Here is an 18,485-nt window from a genome sequence, read left to right on the forward strand (position 1 = left end):
TGTGACTATTTGTCTGTACTAGTCTGAAAGCCTCTAAACTGACTGAATGTAGAGTTGATAGAACAAGTCCCCAACTAACCCCAACTAACTAAATAACTGGACCGAAACACTAAAATAAATATAAATGTTCCTCGAAACATGAGGACTTACCACTTCTATTGCTGCTGATTTACTGGAAAGTCTAAGTACGGTTAGGAGCCTGAGTGTCCGAACCTATGATATGAGACATCATAGCACAAGAAATGAGTATGCAGTTATTACTTTGAATGTACTAGTATTCTAAATGAGGTTAGGCTGTTATGCATGGGTCATATGCAGGAATAATAATATAAACTGACTGAATAAATGGCATGAGATAATTGATGTATAGTATGTGAGGAAACTGTAAAATCTGAGAATACATGACCAAGCATATGTCATGATACTAGGATAGTTTGTAAACTGAAATACTGAAATGCTAATACTAGATAACTAATAACTATATGCCATGGTCAAGCAAGCCTGAAAACTAAACTCTGAATTAAATACCGGACTCAGATTATGTGAGCTATCATCTAACCAACATACCACAATGAGAACTATTTGGAGTCCAACTTGTGACCCCAGTTGGAAGGGTATCAGTACCGTGCCACGGGTTCTAACACTAGCTTCGTGGATCCACTGAAATATAGTCCCAAATGAATAAAGAGTCACCTTTTACTGGCAAGTGCTCTAGTGAGATATGGGTCAACCCTCAATTGGTAGGTTAACATCTCTAACCTATGCAGGCTACGTAGTTCTGGAACACAGGGACTACTACTAAAGGTCACACCCTCAAATGGTAGGTAAGCCTCCATCCCTAGATTTTCTCGGTGCTATATCGTTCTCCTAACTGTACTAACTTTAATTACTGGACTGAGCTGAACTTACTAATATGATATATTGAGTAAACTGATAATACTTTAATATATTCGAAACCATTTTGGAAATAATGAAACTAAGTAAACAACTAAGTTGTTGGGTATTCATAACCCCCAGCACTCAGTAGCAAAATAAATAAGAACACATGAGATCATTTGAAACACTAATAAGTAAGTATTATCCCAAAATCATTACTTAGGCATTTCACCAAACACTTGGGGATCATGAGTTAAAGCATAGAAGTAGTTTAAAACATATGATAGTAACATAAATTCAATACTAAAATCATGGGTTAAGGATTTAACATGCAAATTTTCATCCTTCAAACATGTCAAGAACTAATTCTATAGAGAAACACATGTAAATAAGGTATAAAGTCAAAATTCATGGAAGTTCATGGATATAATTCATAATAACATGTAAAAATCAAATCTTTAAACTTGAAAACTGATTCTTGGACTCCATAGGTGAAAAGGGCCCATGGATGAACATCTAACATACCTTAATTAAAGAATTTGTGGAATTTCTTAGTGATTCTCTTGAAACTTGAGCTTGAATCTTGAAGGTCTAGGGTTTGTTCATAAGAGAGAATAGCTTTAATTTGAGAGAAATTATGAATAATGGGGCATATAATGGCCCTTTGGGGTTTTAATTTTGTGTTTTGGATGGATTTGGGTGAGGTAAAATGACAATACTACCCTTGGAATTTAAAATTCGTAATTGGAACGCTGATTGGGCCTTCACTGCGATGCAACAAGGTTGTCATTGCAATTTCCACTGCAATGCAGTGCAATCGCGGTGACTTGCTGGAATCTGAAAATTGTCTATTTGATCTTCACCACAATGTGGTGACCCCTCCATCACTATACTCCCTGCTACACGGTCCAATTGCGGTGAGCTTCTGTTTTGAAAATCCAAACTTGGTCCAAACCTCATCCAAAAAATCCAAAACTTATCGGAGACATAATACTTACACCGCTGAACATGAATCAACTCAAAACCTTGCGTCTCGGGGTCGGGAAGGCGACTTTAAAAAAATCAACAAAGTTAAGAGGCCAAAAATGAAACTAAGTCTCCAACACTTAGCAAAATTTTTAGGTTCTAAGCCTCTTGTACATGTGCTATGGGCTGAATTGAGCTAAGACAAGTATGGGGTATTACACATAATTAACATTTCAAATCCTAGAAAATAGTATATAGGAACAAAGATGGAGAAGTACTAGCACTATTTCCCTGGACACAAAGAGCAGCTAATGAGGGCACATAAATGAACTAGCAATAACAACCTGTAAGACACTTGGATAGAATTTTATTCCAATTATAATTCCTTTATTGTTTACACTGATTCAATCTACAACATTAATGGAAAAGAAGATGAATCACAATCAATTTGTCAATTTTAAGACCATCTTATTAAACCATAAAATCTTATCAAGAACACACAAGTACCAATGGTATATTCCTGTAAAATAGATAACTTTGCAAGTACGAAAATAAAGATCACCACCACTACTTAATAGAATCCTAAACAGTTACAAGAACTATACCATTTTTTAGACCCAAAACATTACATAAAACTGTACAGCTGTAACACAATAAAAACCAATACATGAATTGTTTTACCTTGAGGTTTGGAATTTGCACAACCTGGAGAACCATGATGATCAATGCAATACCCTACTTAAGAGAAACCAAATTTCATTACCTTGAATCGATACTAATATAAACAAAATTAGAGCCATCCAATTATCAATTTACCCTCTTTTCTTTTTCTCCATGGGAGATACAGAAAACTAATATGATATTAGACAAAGGAAAAGTATGACTATGCAACAGTGCTTACAAGTATAACTTTACCTATCCAAGCAAAGGAGATATAATGGTAAACTGCTCATAAAACTACAAAGGCTATGTAAAATGGAGAAATTTCCACCGTCAGATATGAAACAGGTCCCAAAAAAGGAATTTTAATGAATGACTATCCAAAATGTTCAAACCATCTGAAACTATATATAATTACTGTTAGCTACACTTTTAATTATGGTATGTAAAATAAACTTACAATCTTACTACAAGAAAATATAAAAAAAATTAGTAGCAAGGATTGACAAAAGAAATTGATGACAAGGTATCCATAACGTGCCACAATGAAAGAGCACACACCCAGGGTGATATGAAAGAGTACATGGTTCTTAAGGCACCATCTACCCCCTTCTCCCAGCAAAAAAAAGGAAAGAAAAGATAAATGTATACTTGGAGGCATAGTTACTTTTACCATAGTATACAAAATTGGATCCTCAGAACTAATAGACCAATCACATGTGAAAGGATGCAAAATGATCAACTAGACTGAATGCTTAAATCTAATATGATGAGTAATGAAAAATGAGGGCATCTGAGTTAAAGGAACATCATCTGTTGTTGTATTTTGTTATCTTATTAAACAAAAAAGTTTCATGATATATGACATAGTAGTCAGTGTTATGAAGACAAACCTATTTGATTATATTATATCACCGATCAGATAACTGTGTGTCTAAAAGGGCAAGAATTTTCTTTAAAAGCCCACGAAAAGAAGGATAATCAGCTGCCTCAAAATACCTGCAATCGGGATTGCACAACATGAAAAGGTTTCATTTAAATACATTATTCCCAATAGAGATAAAACAAAATTATCAGACCCTGGACGTGCAGCATAATGATCCAAAACTCCCAAAATCCATATTCTCAATAAAGATAAAACAAACTTACACACCCCTAACATACCTGAAATGGATATCTTAAAATAACGACTGCCAGCTTAGAAAAAGCTCCTAGTGTTTCATAATCAACTGAATCCTGTGAAAGAAATGAAAGAGCGAATACTGAGATGTAATGTTCTCTCTATTTTGAGAATTAAAGTGATCAACTTTCTAAAAAGGCATGGTTATAAAATATGTATGAAAATAAAATTTAACACTCACAAAAAAATGAAACTAATAATGAGCATATATTTAATTGAACTAGCTTATCTAATCATCTGCCATCATCCAATCCCAATCAGTATCGTCAATCTCATCCTCTTCTTATGATGTTCCATTACTATATATTCTAAATATTCTTTAGTAGATGGAATATCAACAATAACAACAATGGCTCCGTCTTCTCTTTCCCATCTGAAGTTACACTCATCTAATTTAGTTGAGGTATTTACGTCATCATTAGGCTCCCTCCAAAATGTTTCTCCTATATTTGGGCAATTCTCTTCCTCTAGATCATACAAATCAATAGGGACTTTATTACTTTCATAATAAACATCTTCCTCAATTGGATCTGCAACTTAAAAACTTGATAAACTTATGATGCCAACACAAAAGGATCATCTTGACTTCATAACTTGTTGAAGTATATCTGAGTTAACCCATACTCATCTACTTCATTCTGATTTCAATCATATCCAAATAATACAATACTTAAACAATCATAGTAATCAGTCTCAATGATATCTCGAATGACTCCATAATAAACCACCTCTCTATATATGGGTTTTGGTCCATATCAATGGTAAAACTATCAATTGTTGCTGATAATGTCACTCCATTATTCTGAGTTTTGCGTGGGGCATCCCAATCTTTTGTATTAAATAGATATCCATGGATGAAATATGCATTATATCTCTTGGCCACCAATTAGTCCCCCTAGATATCCATTTTAAATGATGGGATACTTCAATATTTTTAACTTTCTCTTCAAACCAACTGCTGAATTCATGACTATGATTCCTTGTTCTTACCCATGCATTGGATCTAATAAGATTATTCAATGAATTTTTATGTTCTCTATAATCAAGAATATTGAAAATATAATTACTAGTTCTTTATAAATAGATGTTTATGTAACTTATCATAAACAAATAAATGAAGTTAAATAAGTAAATATCTTACTCGATGAACTTTTCCACTTTTTAATCTCCCATGTTAAAATGGACATTTTGATGTTCTTCATAACATAACTTTGCATCCATCAAAAAAATGCAATATTTTTTATTCTCAGTTTCAGTTGGATGACCATTCTTAGAGAATATAAGGGAAAATTCACAGTGGATTCCTCATCTTCAGTTTGGTACTTACTAAATCGCGTCTTCACACCATCATGTAGGTATCTTGAAAAAAAAGTCAAGCACTCTTCAACCAAATAACTTTATGCTATTGATGCTTCTGGACATGATCAATTACAAATGAGTCCCTTAAGTTTACATAGGGCCCTCTCAATGGAATACATCCAATGAAGATAAGTGGGACCCCTAAGCTTAATTTTATTTACTAAATGAACAGGCAAATGTAGAATTATATCAAAATGCTGGATGAAAAATCATTTCAAGTTTAGATGTATTTTCACCAATTTCAGACTCCAGTTTTTCAAGATCTCTTAGCCTAATTACCTTACTACATATGGTTCTAAAAAATTGCACAACCTAATCAATGTCAATGCAGCATTCTTAGGTAGAACTTTCTAACAACAACCTGTAGCAAGTGATGCATTATAAAATGAGCATCATGACTCTTGCACCCTGATATTTTCATCTCCTTCATATGCATGTGATCTGATATATTTGAAGCACACCCTTTAGGTAATTTGACATTTTTCAAGATGCTGCAAAATAATTTTTTTGTTCTAATTCCATGGAGAATGAAGATTGAGCCAAACTTATATTTCCATTACTATCTTCTACCGGTGTATGTCCTCTTATATTCCAATTTCTTGTAAGTCATATCGAGAATTTACATGATTCTTTGACTTTCCATCTATCTCCAATAAAGTCCCAAGTAAACTATCACATATATTCTTTTCTATATGCATTGGATCAAGATTGTGCCTCAATTTGTTATCTGGCCAATATGACAATTCAAAAAAATAGATTTTTTCTTCTAATGAGCCTTATTATCTCGAGACCTTTTCTTTTTTTCCTTTCCAAAAACATTTTTGAATTTTCGTAACTCTTCAAGCACGTATATACTCGACAAAGGAATGGGTTCAGGTCTATGTTCCTCCTTACCATCAAATAACTTTCTATCTTTTTGCAGTGGATGATCAAGAGGCAAAAATATCTAATGTCCCAAATAACACATCTTTCAACTATGTTTCAGATATTGAGAGCATGTGTTATGATCGCAAGTAGGGCATGCCAATTTTCCCTTAATGCTCCATCCTGAAGGCATTGCTAATGCTAGAAAATCACTAACTGGCCACATTAAGGTTGCACATATTTTAAATGTTTGTTTGGTTTCAACATCATATGTATCTATTTTAGATTCCCATAGTTCATTTAATTCATCAAGTAGTGGTTACAAATATACATATATATCATTTCCAGGAGAATATGGTCCTAGAATGATCATTGACAACATAAGATACTATAGCTTCATGCAAATCCATGGTGATAAATTATAGTTCAGCAGCATAATAGGCCACATGCTATGAGAAATACTCATGGTTTGAAATTGATTTAAACCATCACTTGAGAGACCTAACCTAAAATTATGAGGATCTCTAGAGAATTTTGGATACAAATGATAAAAATCCTTCCATTCTTGGCCATCAGTGGGATGCCTTAGATTTTTGTCATTCGGTCATTCGTTAGCATGCCATTTCATTGCAACAACTATTTCATGACACATTAACATCCTCTTAAGCCTAGGCTTTAACGGAAAGTATCTTAAAACTTTGTAGGAATTTTAGATCTTGCATTGGTTAAGGCACCACCAATACTCTTCCATCTAGAAGTCCTACATACAGAGCAAATCTCAGCTTTTTCATTGTCCTTCCAGAATAACATACAATCATTAGGGCATGCATGTATTTTTTCATAGTCAAGACCCAAATCTCTTATCACATTTCTAGCCTTATTGGAAGACTCTGGTATCTGAACAAAGGGAAAGGCCTCTTTTATCAATACTAAAAGATCAGAAAATGCTGCATTACTCAACCCATGTAATGATTTAAACTAGAACAACCAAATGGTGAAACTCAGCTTACTAAAATTCTCACATCTCAGATATAATTGTTGTTTTTCTTCCTCTAATAATTTAAAAAAATTATTTGCATTTTCAGGTAATCCCTCTCCAACTCCTTCTCCCCATGCCTCGATTCAGCATCTGTATTTCTAAATATATTATGAAGTAGTCCATCAATATCATCACATATATAATAACCTTCATCATCATTGATTGGATGATATGTCTTTCTCGAGGAAGCGCTTTCTCCATGGAAAGTTCATTTTGGTGTAACTAGGAAGAAAGCCTATAGAAAGCAAATGATCTTCCACCACACTCTATAATGCCAATATTGATTCTTGCAGTTTCTAAAAGGACATAATATCTCATTTCCTTGATCAGCTCATTCAAAATTCTTTTCAAGAAAATATTTCACTCCATGCTCGAACGCATCAGACCATATTAAACAATTCATCCTATTTTTATCTTCACTATCCATTAAAATCCTACGTAACACAATGAAATCATCAAAATTATGATTCATGCTAAGCTAAAATATGAATTTAATATTTAAATCCCAAAATAAAGAAAAAAATCTTCAAATATAAAGTGAAGTAACCGTATGTTACTTATCTGTTGCACTGTTCCTTCTTTTTCTTTGCTTGTCTTTAGATTTAGAAACTTAAAAAAATTATATAGAAGAGTTGACACAAATTAAAACTAAACAACTAACTTTTTAATGCTATTAGATAAGAAAAATTCAAAGAGCTTAAAAATAAAAAAAATAATAAAATAACTACATAGACAGATAAGTATATCAAAGATAAGGACTTTTGAGATAATGCGGATTTTATTGTATATGAGGATAATATTTAATCTGATTAGTAACATACTATCTAATAAAATTTATCACGTGATGTTGTGATTATAATTTCCATCCCCAACTGCTAATGAAATTCAAACAAAGACAGTGATATTCTGTATTTAGGAAGGAACTGTAGACCTCAATATTGGCTTCCTACAAAGTATTGGCCCTGTTGGCGAACTGCAACATGAAGCCATAAGTCATGGTCAATAAGTAATAATATTACCTCTGTAACTAGAAATAAGATAGCTATCAATGCTTTATGATTAGGTTACACAAAATCTAAACTTCTGAGAATCTGAGCATTATCAATTGTTGAACTATAAAAAAAAGCAATTAGAAAGGAAAAAGAATGCATCCAACTGAAGTCAGTCATCTAAGGTAAAATTGTACCCAAACACAACTGCTACACTTACAAGACTTGAAAATTTTATTGAAAAACTCTACCATTAAAGATCTAGAATTGATAAGATTAGAGATTAATTCCACACTAGGATAATGATTCGATACATCACCATTGGTTTGCTAAAATAACACATTTAATACTTACAGATATTTTGACACAAATAAATACTACTAGTACAATATGTTACAATATGAAGTTTCTTCAAGAAGAGAAATATTAAGAAAAGAACTACTAACTTTTGGAGATCTACTTGTAAAGCAGAGCTATTATATGGATCATTTGGGAAAATGTTTGCAGCGATTCTAGTTGTTGCAAGGTCGTTATTTCTTACTGACCCATAGACTAATACAACTAGTGTAAGCCCTTGCATTACTTATTGGTGGTCTTTGAAGGACAAGATAGACTAGTCTTCTTTTTCAACTATTATCTTGTAGAATCCTGGTGTTGGTTTCCAATTCCATCAGGAATTCATCATTATTGTCATCGCCTATGCTGGTGGTGCCATTGCATTCTAATTCGCTACTACTCCCACACCTTGTAATTGATACAACTTACAAGGTGTCTATACATAGTTTTGCAACAATTGACAAAATAAACCTTCTTTTATTTTCACAACCAAAAAAACAAAAAAATCAAGAGGAAACAAATAGTTTGGAAAAGTAAGGTCCCAAAGTAACATGAAAAATAATAAAAAGACATCCTCTACTTGTACAACACTCCTCATAAGAGTAGTTGTTTTCTACTCAATTTATTTTCTACTTGTACACCTGTCAGCATCCCGGGTAACTCTATTTGACAAGACTTGGATAGATAGGATGGCAAAACCTTACATTTTGCCTTTAGTGAGCTTTGAATAGAGACATCATGGTTCTCGATATCAATTCATTGACCAGTATGCCACGCCCTTAGATGAATCATAAACAAGGACTCTTGTATCTATAACTACCTATTTTTGTATGCTTCCATAATAGGAAACAAATATCTGTAGAAGTTAGCAGATGTGTTCGAAGAACATGGAAATGCCTCATAAAATGTGCTCAAACAAGACTTGACAAAAATCATGCTGCAACATATTATCCAAAGGTCATTTTTCATGGATGTTCACCTTTCTAAGTTTAACTAATAGTGACCCACCGATGACTGGAGCTTTGTAACGTGTTGAAAAAAGCCCCCAAACTGAGGATTCAGTTAGTAAAAGGGACAACTTTCTCTCTCGGGAAGAATGGTCACTTTCTAGGTGACTGATTTAGTTGACCACATAACTGAGAGGGAATATGTCATAGTATATATGTTGCACTGGACAAAGCAATGACTTGTGACCAACAATTATGATTAATATGCTAAAATAAGTAGCAACATACCTAAAGTCACTTTGTATCAAGACTTGAGAAATATCAATTATACCTAATTATCATAATTCTAATGTCACTTAAATGTCCATTGACTTGACTAGTAGTAAGCAATTGAATTCCAATTTCATTTCAAAGACCATTTAAAAAGGTAACCCAAATGAATTTTTCCTATCAAGATTTAGTGTCCTTCACCTTTCCATTATACCAAGACTCTATCTTCTAAAAATTAATTGATTATGTATAATTGTTTTCTAAGCGCTTCCCCCAACTTGGAGAGACCCCATATAATACAACGTCTCTTTTGGTTCTTCAATCATCTAGAGATGTATATTTTCGTTATGCCTGTCCTCGGGGCAGGACACGTATGCCAACTATATTTATGGTACAGTGAGATGGTTTATAGTGACATTGTCAAAGTAATATATCATCATACGATTAGCCATTTAAACATTCTGGTGTTAAAGCAAATATAACAGAACGATAAACTTAAGATGTGCAAGTATGAAAATATCCTTCTGCATTATAAAAGCTTTCTACGATTTCTCAGTAAGGAATAAACTATTGATTATGCTATTCAGACACAAAAAAGTCATGTACCTATGGTACTGATCTATAAGCAATAACACTCAGAAAAATACCTTGTCTTTACATCCTTGACATATCTACTAGGTGCCATATTAACAATTGAGCATACAAAAGAACTATGTCTTATTAGAACAACCCTAGGACCTTCATTGTTACTTGTTTTTCTACATTTCTAATTCAAAAATAGTAAATTACAAATATCAACATTTTTTGTAATGCTATTGCTGGTGCCATTACATTCTAGGCTAGCATCCACACATACAACTTTTTGCACATTTGTGATTTCCAACATAATGATCGTATTCAACAGAATTACAAGGAACATCTTGTACTGTACTTCACTTCCCATCTATCCAAGTGTATTGTTCCAGCTTGTTTGATTTTTTATTTTTTTTTAAGAATTCATAATCTGACATTTCTCTCTATCTCTCTTTGGTGTTAGTACTTAAGAGATGAAACTTGCAAGCTACTACATTATTAATTTGGTTCAGTTGGGATATGAAATGAATGGATACCACGTTATTTATGCTATCTCCTATGTCCTACTTCAATAGTGAAAACCTTACCATCCACTAGCCATGTCTGCTCATCCTCAACCACCTATGTGGAGCCATCTAACTCAAACTATCTATAAAGATATTTATGATTTCCTCTGTAGTTAGCCTGATAAAAGTGTACTTGTTTAACGTCTTAGAACATTTTTACGTCAAATTCAAGGATAATAGAGAAATAATGAAAGAAGCTAAAGCCATAGAAATCAAAAAACAAATCAAGAAGAAATAAAAAATGTTCACGTATTTAAATAAACTCAGCAATCAAATGTTCTCTAAGGAGAAGAAAAAACAAAAATTCCTAAAAATTAGGTCAAAGTCGTATAAAAATACACTAACCTTAAAATCCCCAAATTGAAGCAATTGAAGTGCAATTTGAGAGAAATTAAAGTGCAAATTCAGTTTGACTTTCCAACACAAATTGAGAGCAGAAATTCAGTCTCACTTTCCAACACTAAGAGAAATTGAAGTACAAAATTAGCCCTAATCACAAATCAAAGTGCAAATTTGGTATGAAATTAAAGTGCAAGTCAGATATGGTTTATCTTTAACTCACTACAATGAAATTCTACAGTCAGTCTGAATCTCACTATGCCACAGCTCACTACAGTTGGTCTGACGCTTACAAAAACAACTTAATTGAAGATATATTGGTCCGAATATCCCTGGCACCAGTAAATCAAATTTCAAAGCGGCACCAGTAAATCCCACAGAGCTCACCACTGGCAGCTCACTACCAGATCATCTCTACGGTCATCTCCATAAGATTGAATTATTATAGAAACTTTAGCAATTATAGCGATTGATAAAAATATTTTAAGGGGAATTAAAGGTTTAAGAGTGTTGTAGATCTAAGCTAAGAGAATAGAAAAGTTTTATTAAAATATTTTTTTGGCAAACTTGATGAAATTTCTCATGAAAATAGAGGCAATAAAATAAAGCATTTCTATAGCTTATTTTATTTATCTATTGCAACACTTAATCATCAAAAGTGATGGTATAGTGTTAAATTTTAGCTAATAGAACAATTATTTTGGGAAACTCTTGAAACCATTGCAATAGACCACCTATTGCAATGATTCATTAACCGTCGCCAAAAAATTCATTTTCATTGGGGTAATTTCCAGTAGTGTCCCAACTAGAGACTCAGGGTCCCGAATTAGTGATCTCCTAGAATCCACAAAGTAAAGGGTAAGCCAGATGCTCAAATTCCCTGTAACAATGGATAGAATCTAGGGACTACTAAAGAGATCAAAGTGCCTTTAAATTTAACGGACTAAGGATATGACTTCCAATTGAGATGATGTAACATTGCCATCTCAATGGAAGGTTGAAGTTGGCATAGAATGCATAGATTGATCATTCGATAGTGAGTAATCATGGTTTCAATGTCTTGCACTCTAAGTAAACTCGATTATGAGGAACCCTCAAAATGTTGTGAAAATTTGAGTCCCAATTAGTAAGCCCAAATTCAAAAATTAACTAAAACATAGATTTTTCCTATAATAAGATATGATCTAAAGTATCTCAGAGATGTTCAAACTTAGAAAATCAATAGTGAAAAATATAGGCAGAGGCCTCATATGTTGTGACTACAAGTATCATCCCAGTTTGCCATCATTCTAATTTTGTGTTATTTGATACTCGGTCCATATTTTCTTATGTTTCAGCATATTTTTCAACTAGTATTGATGCTAGGTATGAATCCCTTACTATACCTATTCATGTTTCTATGCATGTAGGCAATTTATTAGTGGTGGGTCGGGTGTATAGATCATATATGCTAACTTTTTGGGGGTGTGAGACTTAGGTGGACTTGATTATTCTCGACATGGTTGATTTTGGTGTCATATTGGGCATTGATTGATTAGCCCACTATCATGCAGTTTTGGATTATTTTTTCATGTATGTGAGTTAGCTACTACAAGTGTGCCAATTTTATCATGGAAGGGCACTCTAGTTGAAGTTTGAAGGGGGTTATATATTTTCCACATGCTCGTCACATGGTAGGAAAGGTATGACTATATTATTTTGCCTATATAGGTGATACTTGTGTTGCTTCACTGCCTCCTTTAAATTCTGCATAAGTTGTTAGAGAGTTCATAAATGTGTTTGCTACGAACACAATTGAATAGTGAAAATAAAGAGAAAATATCTATGTTTATGTTTTAATTATTAATGGGTCGGGTTGGCTACAATGGGTCAACATGAATAGGTTAGGATTTAGTGGGAATCCTAGTTGGCAATGCTTAGTTGGATGAATGAGTCCCCACGTTATTTAAAATTTGGGTTGTTAACGTTAGAGGGCATTTGTGGTTTCTTGGGGGTAATGACGGGTTTATTTTTGATTCAAAATGTAATGTTGGGTATATGTGGTCTATTTTCATATAGTTTTTGGGAAATTTTTTACCCTTTTCTATTATATTTATTATGTTATTTTAATTTTTCAAAGACTATAATAACTCATTTCTATGTTAATCAAACTTCAAGGTTTCATGGACTTTGTTTCTAATTCATATGATTTTGTGAGTGATAATCCATACGTAGATAAATTTCATAAAACCTATTAAATTATAGCTAGTCAAAATTACTTAGATTCTATACCATGTCATTTAAATGCATGACAATCCAGAGACTTCTTCACATCAAGGGAAACCTTCAAATATTCCAAAATATCAACAGGCTTACTTGGAAGCTATTTGAATTATTGGAGAAGTCGTGCTGGCCTTACGTGCATTGTGGTCAACCCTAATGCTCTTTTTAAATCGGCATCTGAACCCGAATGGATCAAGCCTAAGATCTAATCTCATGATCGAGATGTCTTCTTTATAATTAGTAAATCTTTCTTTCCTGAAGGCCTAAGAGTCTTCCCAAATTGATGGGTCATAAGTAATAGTGCGTATATTAACCATTGCAGTTGTCCCAACTAGAATGAAATACTTATCCATCATAAGTATCATGTATATACAAATGAGCCTAAGATAGAACTGATCTTGGTATATGTAATCAAAGAACTTCTTTCATTATGGTGCAACTAAGGAAGGTTTTGCATGTCTGAGTCATCTATATGCCTTTTATGACCCACACACGTGTAAATTTCTTCTTGTGCTTTTTCTTAAACATCTTGGTGTAAAACAACTTTTCCCATAAGATCCACTCTAGAATGATGACAACTGTATTTGTTCCTCTAAATAACAGTGCCTACATAAATATTTTAAGTAAATATGTAATTAATTCAATTTTATATAGTTGTATACTTTTCAAATAAATGACATATATATAGTTAAAACTAATATATTAAATCTGAACTTGCTTGGAAGTAAGATTGTTATATATTCTCATTGTATAATTCTCGATGCTTGTTTTAGAAAACAAAATATTTGTACTTTTAGTTAAACGCAATTATTTGTGCATGACAGAATTGCCTTTTTTCTTATTTTCTCCTCACAAGCACCATCTTAAGAGGATAATCTTAGGATTAATAAAGGATTTAATTTATGTGGAACACAAGTAACAAGATTAGATGTAACTCAAAAGATTTAGTTGGAAGAACTGCAAAGAGTGAAAGTGAAAAAACAAAACAAAGCTTACATATATATATATATATATATATATATATATATATATATACTAGTTTAGAGTCTGTGCTTTGCACTTGTGCACCATTGACCTACAACACAGTTAAAAATAATTTAAATACATGATGAAAGAAATGAGCAAGATCAATTCTCATAAAGAAGGTCACGGGAGGATACCAATAACAAATAATATAGCATTACTCGTCAAATAGAAAGAATTCCTATAGAAGAACCACAATAGAAAAAAAATCAATTCCCAAAACAAAAGAAATAATGAAATTCAAGCAACCAAAATAATTTGTCAAAAGGGGGGAATCACTATTTATATTGACACCACAATTTATCTTTATTAAACTACATAAAATCTGTACCCTTTTTATTAATTATCTAAATTTCCTTTTTTAAAAAAAAATAGTCGGATACTTCAAAAATCCATAAATTTTTTAATACATAATTTTAATTATATATCTTCCTTTGATCTGGTTAATGTAATATGTATCTCGACTAAATAGTTTCAAAAATGGATGTATCTTAGTAATGAAAATTATTTATCTCACCTTCAAAATTATGTATTCATATGCTAATTATGTATCCGAGCAAAAATGGAGTAATTAACTGTTGTATTATTAAGTTCAAAATTATGGATCTAGATGTTTCTTATGTACTCGAAAATTAAAAAACAAGGGGTTATTTGTAATTTAGCAACAGTAGAGATAAGAAGTAATTACGGATAAACCTATTGACATTTATGTTAGTTATACTAATTTATATATGTTCTATAAATTTATTAACTAAAATGACTAAAGAATGTTAAAAAGAATGATAAAATTAATGCAAGCAAACGTACTTGAATCAAAACTAAAAGAAGAAGAAAAGTAGAAGAAGTGGCAGTACTTTTGGGGTAAGTTTTATCAAATTTTCGCTTAAATAGAATTGTAGAAACTCTTTACTATATATATACATATATATATATATGTATATATATTCACGACCTGATTTTTGAAGTCATGATGGCGCCTACCTTATCCCACCGATAGGCATGCTAAGCCATATCCCAAAAGGATAGGTGACGGGCTAACATGCGTAAACAAGAAAAAGACAATAAATAATGATAACACTAACAATGACAAGTGACAAAAGGATAGGAATTATGTATAATATATCAAAACCAGAGAGAGAAAAAGGAATGCTATATCCTGTTTTCATGATGAGCAGCTGACAACGATGGACCAGGTCCCGGGGTCTTCATGGAAACATGCAACTGTCACATGGCCTGCATAGTTTTGTCTTTTAGTGTAACAAACTGCGCAGATGAGATGTGTACCTTTTAGGACACTTGGCCCAATTAAATTGCTACCCTAATCATTATTCCACTATAAAAGGAAAAGAATACTTCTCAAATGGGGGATTTTTCATAATCTAGATTATTGAGAAGTAAAAAAGGTAAAAACTCAATCCAACTTTATTACTCAAGTGCTTATTTTTTGAATGTATTGAAATAGTGAGTGTTCTTACGTTGAGTCCTGAATTGTAAACGAATCACTCATTTTATAAGAGTAATGTTTTCTTTTTTTCTTGAGAGTTTTTAGGAAGAGTTTCGTAAGTTTAATATTGGTTAAAGTTAAATAGTATTGGAGAGAGTACTTGGTAGAGTTGTCAAGGTAGGCTTGTAGTAGAGTTATTACAAACTAGAGGAGCCTACAGTTAGGTTCATTGGAGTCTATAATCAAAAGTTTGATTACAGTAGATTTGTGGATGCTTGTGAGGGCATGGTGCCGTTTTTCCTCCCTTAATAAAGGAGGTTTTCACATTAAAATCATTGTGTTTTTACCTTCCTGCAAAGTTTTAAGTTTTCCTGTGCTTTATTATTTGTTAGCTTCTGACTGACTTCAAGGGACTTGGTCCCTCACTATGTGGTGCAACCCCTCTGAGTTTCACAATTGGTATCAGAGCCAGAACACTCTAAAAGGTTAACACCTAGAGTGATTTGGTTATCATGGTTGCTTTACCTAATCTTGAACAAGGGTAATCTACCACTAGACCACCTAGATTTAATGTACAATTCTATAGGTGGTGGAAAACCAGGATGTTTGACTTCACTATGGCTGAGGACAGTGGGCTGATGAATTTAATACTTAATGGACCTCATGTGCCAGTTAAAGAAGTCAAAAAAGAGAAATAACAAGAATGGTTGTAAAAAGTAGCAGAGAATATGAATATGAAGATAAAAGGAAAGTTGAGAATAATTATAAGGCCACGAAACTACTAGTTTGTGGTATAGGACCCGATTAATACAATAGGATTTCTCCAGGCTCACCCAAAAAGTGTTCCTAAAGATCAAGGATGAAATCTATGAGTCTCTGGTTGTTTTTGCCAGCAAACTCAAATGAAGCTTCATATAAGAAAGATTGGCAAAGTTAAAAGATGTTAAGTTTGGGACCTGGTCCTCAAATCTATGTTCAAAATAAATTCTAGAATGGAATGATGTATTAGAGCAAACAAGCTTAAGTAGGGATTGATCAAGTTAACCTAACCTACAAAATAAATCAACCATTCTTCCCAAAATATAGCTATGATAAAGTGATAGGTATCCTTGGTAAGGTAGGTGCACAATGGTCTAGATCAATACTATACCTTTACAGGTATGCACCTATAGGAACAACTTTAGAGGAAAACAGTTAAGGCAATCACAATCTGAGAATTCTCTCAAAAATGAGAGGGACTTGGTCCCATCTCTAAAGGTTAGTACTACATCATTGTACTTTGTTAATCATAAAAGTATGCCTAAAAGCCCACACATCATTTCTCTTCTAAGCAAAAGTTGTCAATTCACAACAATGTGAAGAGTTGCCCTTATTAAATTCAGATGCGTCATTTCAAAAGGGCACATATTAATAACAATGGTCACCTTACACATCAAATTAAACCAAACTTATCTCAATGTACTCTTCTTAAAAATTGAAACAAATTATCTCTTTCAATCATCTTTCCTCTTTGAGTTAAACTAATCTCTTTCTCTTTCTCTCAAAAAATTCTAAAAATGGTAGATACTCCTACTTCCTCAACTCTAGTTAAAGACCTTGAACTCGTTAAAGGCCTTGAAAATTCACCAGAACAGTCCCAAATTGATCTTTCTGATAAATTAACACCCCAATATGTAGAAGATATTTCCTTGAGTCCAAAATAGGAGCCTTGATAAAACCTTGGGGGTTGCACCACACAGTGAGGTCTCGGGTCCCTCAACGTTAGACACGGGCAATAAAATAATAAATTAACCAGGAATACAAAATAGTCTAGGAAACTTAAAGAACAAAAGATTTAACGTGGAAACCTCCTAGCTCAAGGGAGGAAAACCACGGCTAGCCCTCACAAGCATCCAAAACTTCACTATAATCAAACTCTTGATTACAGACTCCAATGAATCTAACTCTAGGTTGCACCTTCTTGTAATAACTCTACTACAAGCCTATCTTGATAACTCTGCCAAGAACTCGCATTGATATTGATTAACTCTAACCAATATCCACCTTAGGTAACCTAAGCACTCTCAAACCAAGAAGAAAAGAACATTACTCTTATAACATGAGCAATTTAGTTACAATTCAGGACTCAACTAAAGAACACTCTTTCTTTTTGTGCATAAGAAATAAGAACTTGAGCTATACTTGAGCAATGAAGCTGGATTGAGTTTTTGGCTCTCTTAATTTCTTTAGTTTTGATTTTTGCAAAAACTACTTGATAGAGAAGCATCTTTTTTTTTATAGTGCAATAATTATTAGGGTTAAAATGTAATTGGACCAGGTGTCCTAAATAGTACAAGGACACCTACACAATTTGGTACACTAGATGACAAAATTGTACAGTTGCGTGCCAGCTGTACTTTAGCCTTAAAGATCCTGTCCCTTGTTGTAATCTGACCTGGTCCCTTATTATAGGCTGCTCATCATCAAAACAATATATTGCAATTTTCCCCATTTTGATTATGACATACCAACTACAAACCTTTTGAGCATCTACATTCATTTATCATATTTAATTACAGTAATTACCACTACTGAAGATGAATATTTTCCCTTTCATTAAATCATCATCATTCTATAATAGATAGGAACGTCCAAAATTCTTGAGACAGTCCTCACATCATAGATAGGAACGTCCAAAATTCTCCCAACTAATGCAACATCAATATTCGGCTTCTTTCCTTGAACTACAGTAGTCATTTTCATCAGATGCATCCAACCTTGATGTTTTACCAGCTCAACATATTTAAACATAC

General features: G+C 33.0%; 1 pseudogene; it reads right to left on the reverse strand.

Moving 5' to 3' along the window:
• The window catches only part of LOC107846346, a 183,378-nt pseudogene that overhangs the window by 47,175 nt on the left and 117,718 nt on the right, over window positions 1-18,485 (reverse strand).

Source organism: Capsicum annuum, chromosome 11, assembly GCF_002878395.1.
Source record: "Capsicum annuum cultivar UCD-10X-F1 chromosome 11, UCD10Xv1.1, whole genome shotgun sequence".
NCBI classification, from domain to species: domain Eukaryota; kingdom Viridiplantae; phylum Streptophyta; class Magnoliopsida; order Solanales; family Solanaceae; genus Capsicum; species Capsicum annuum.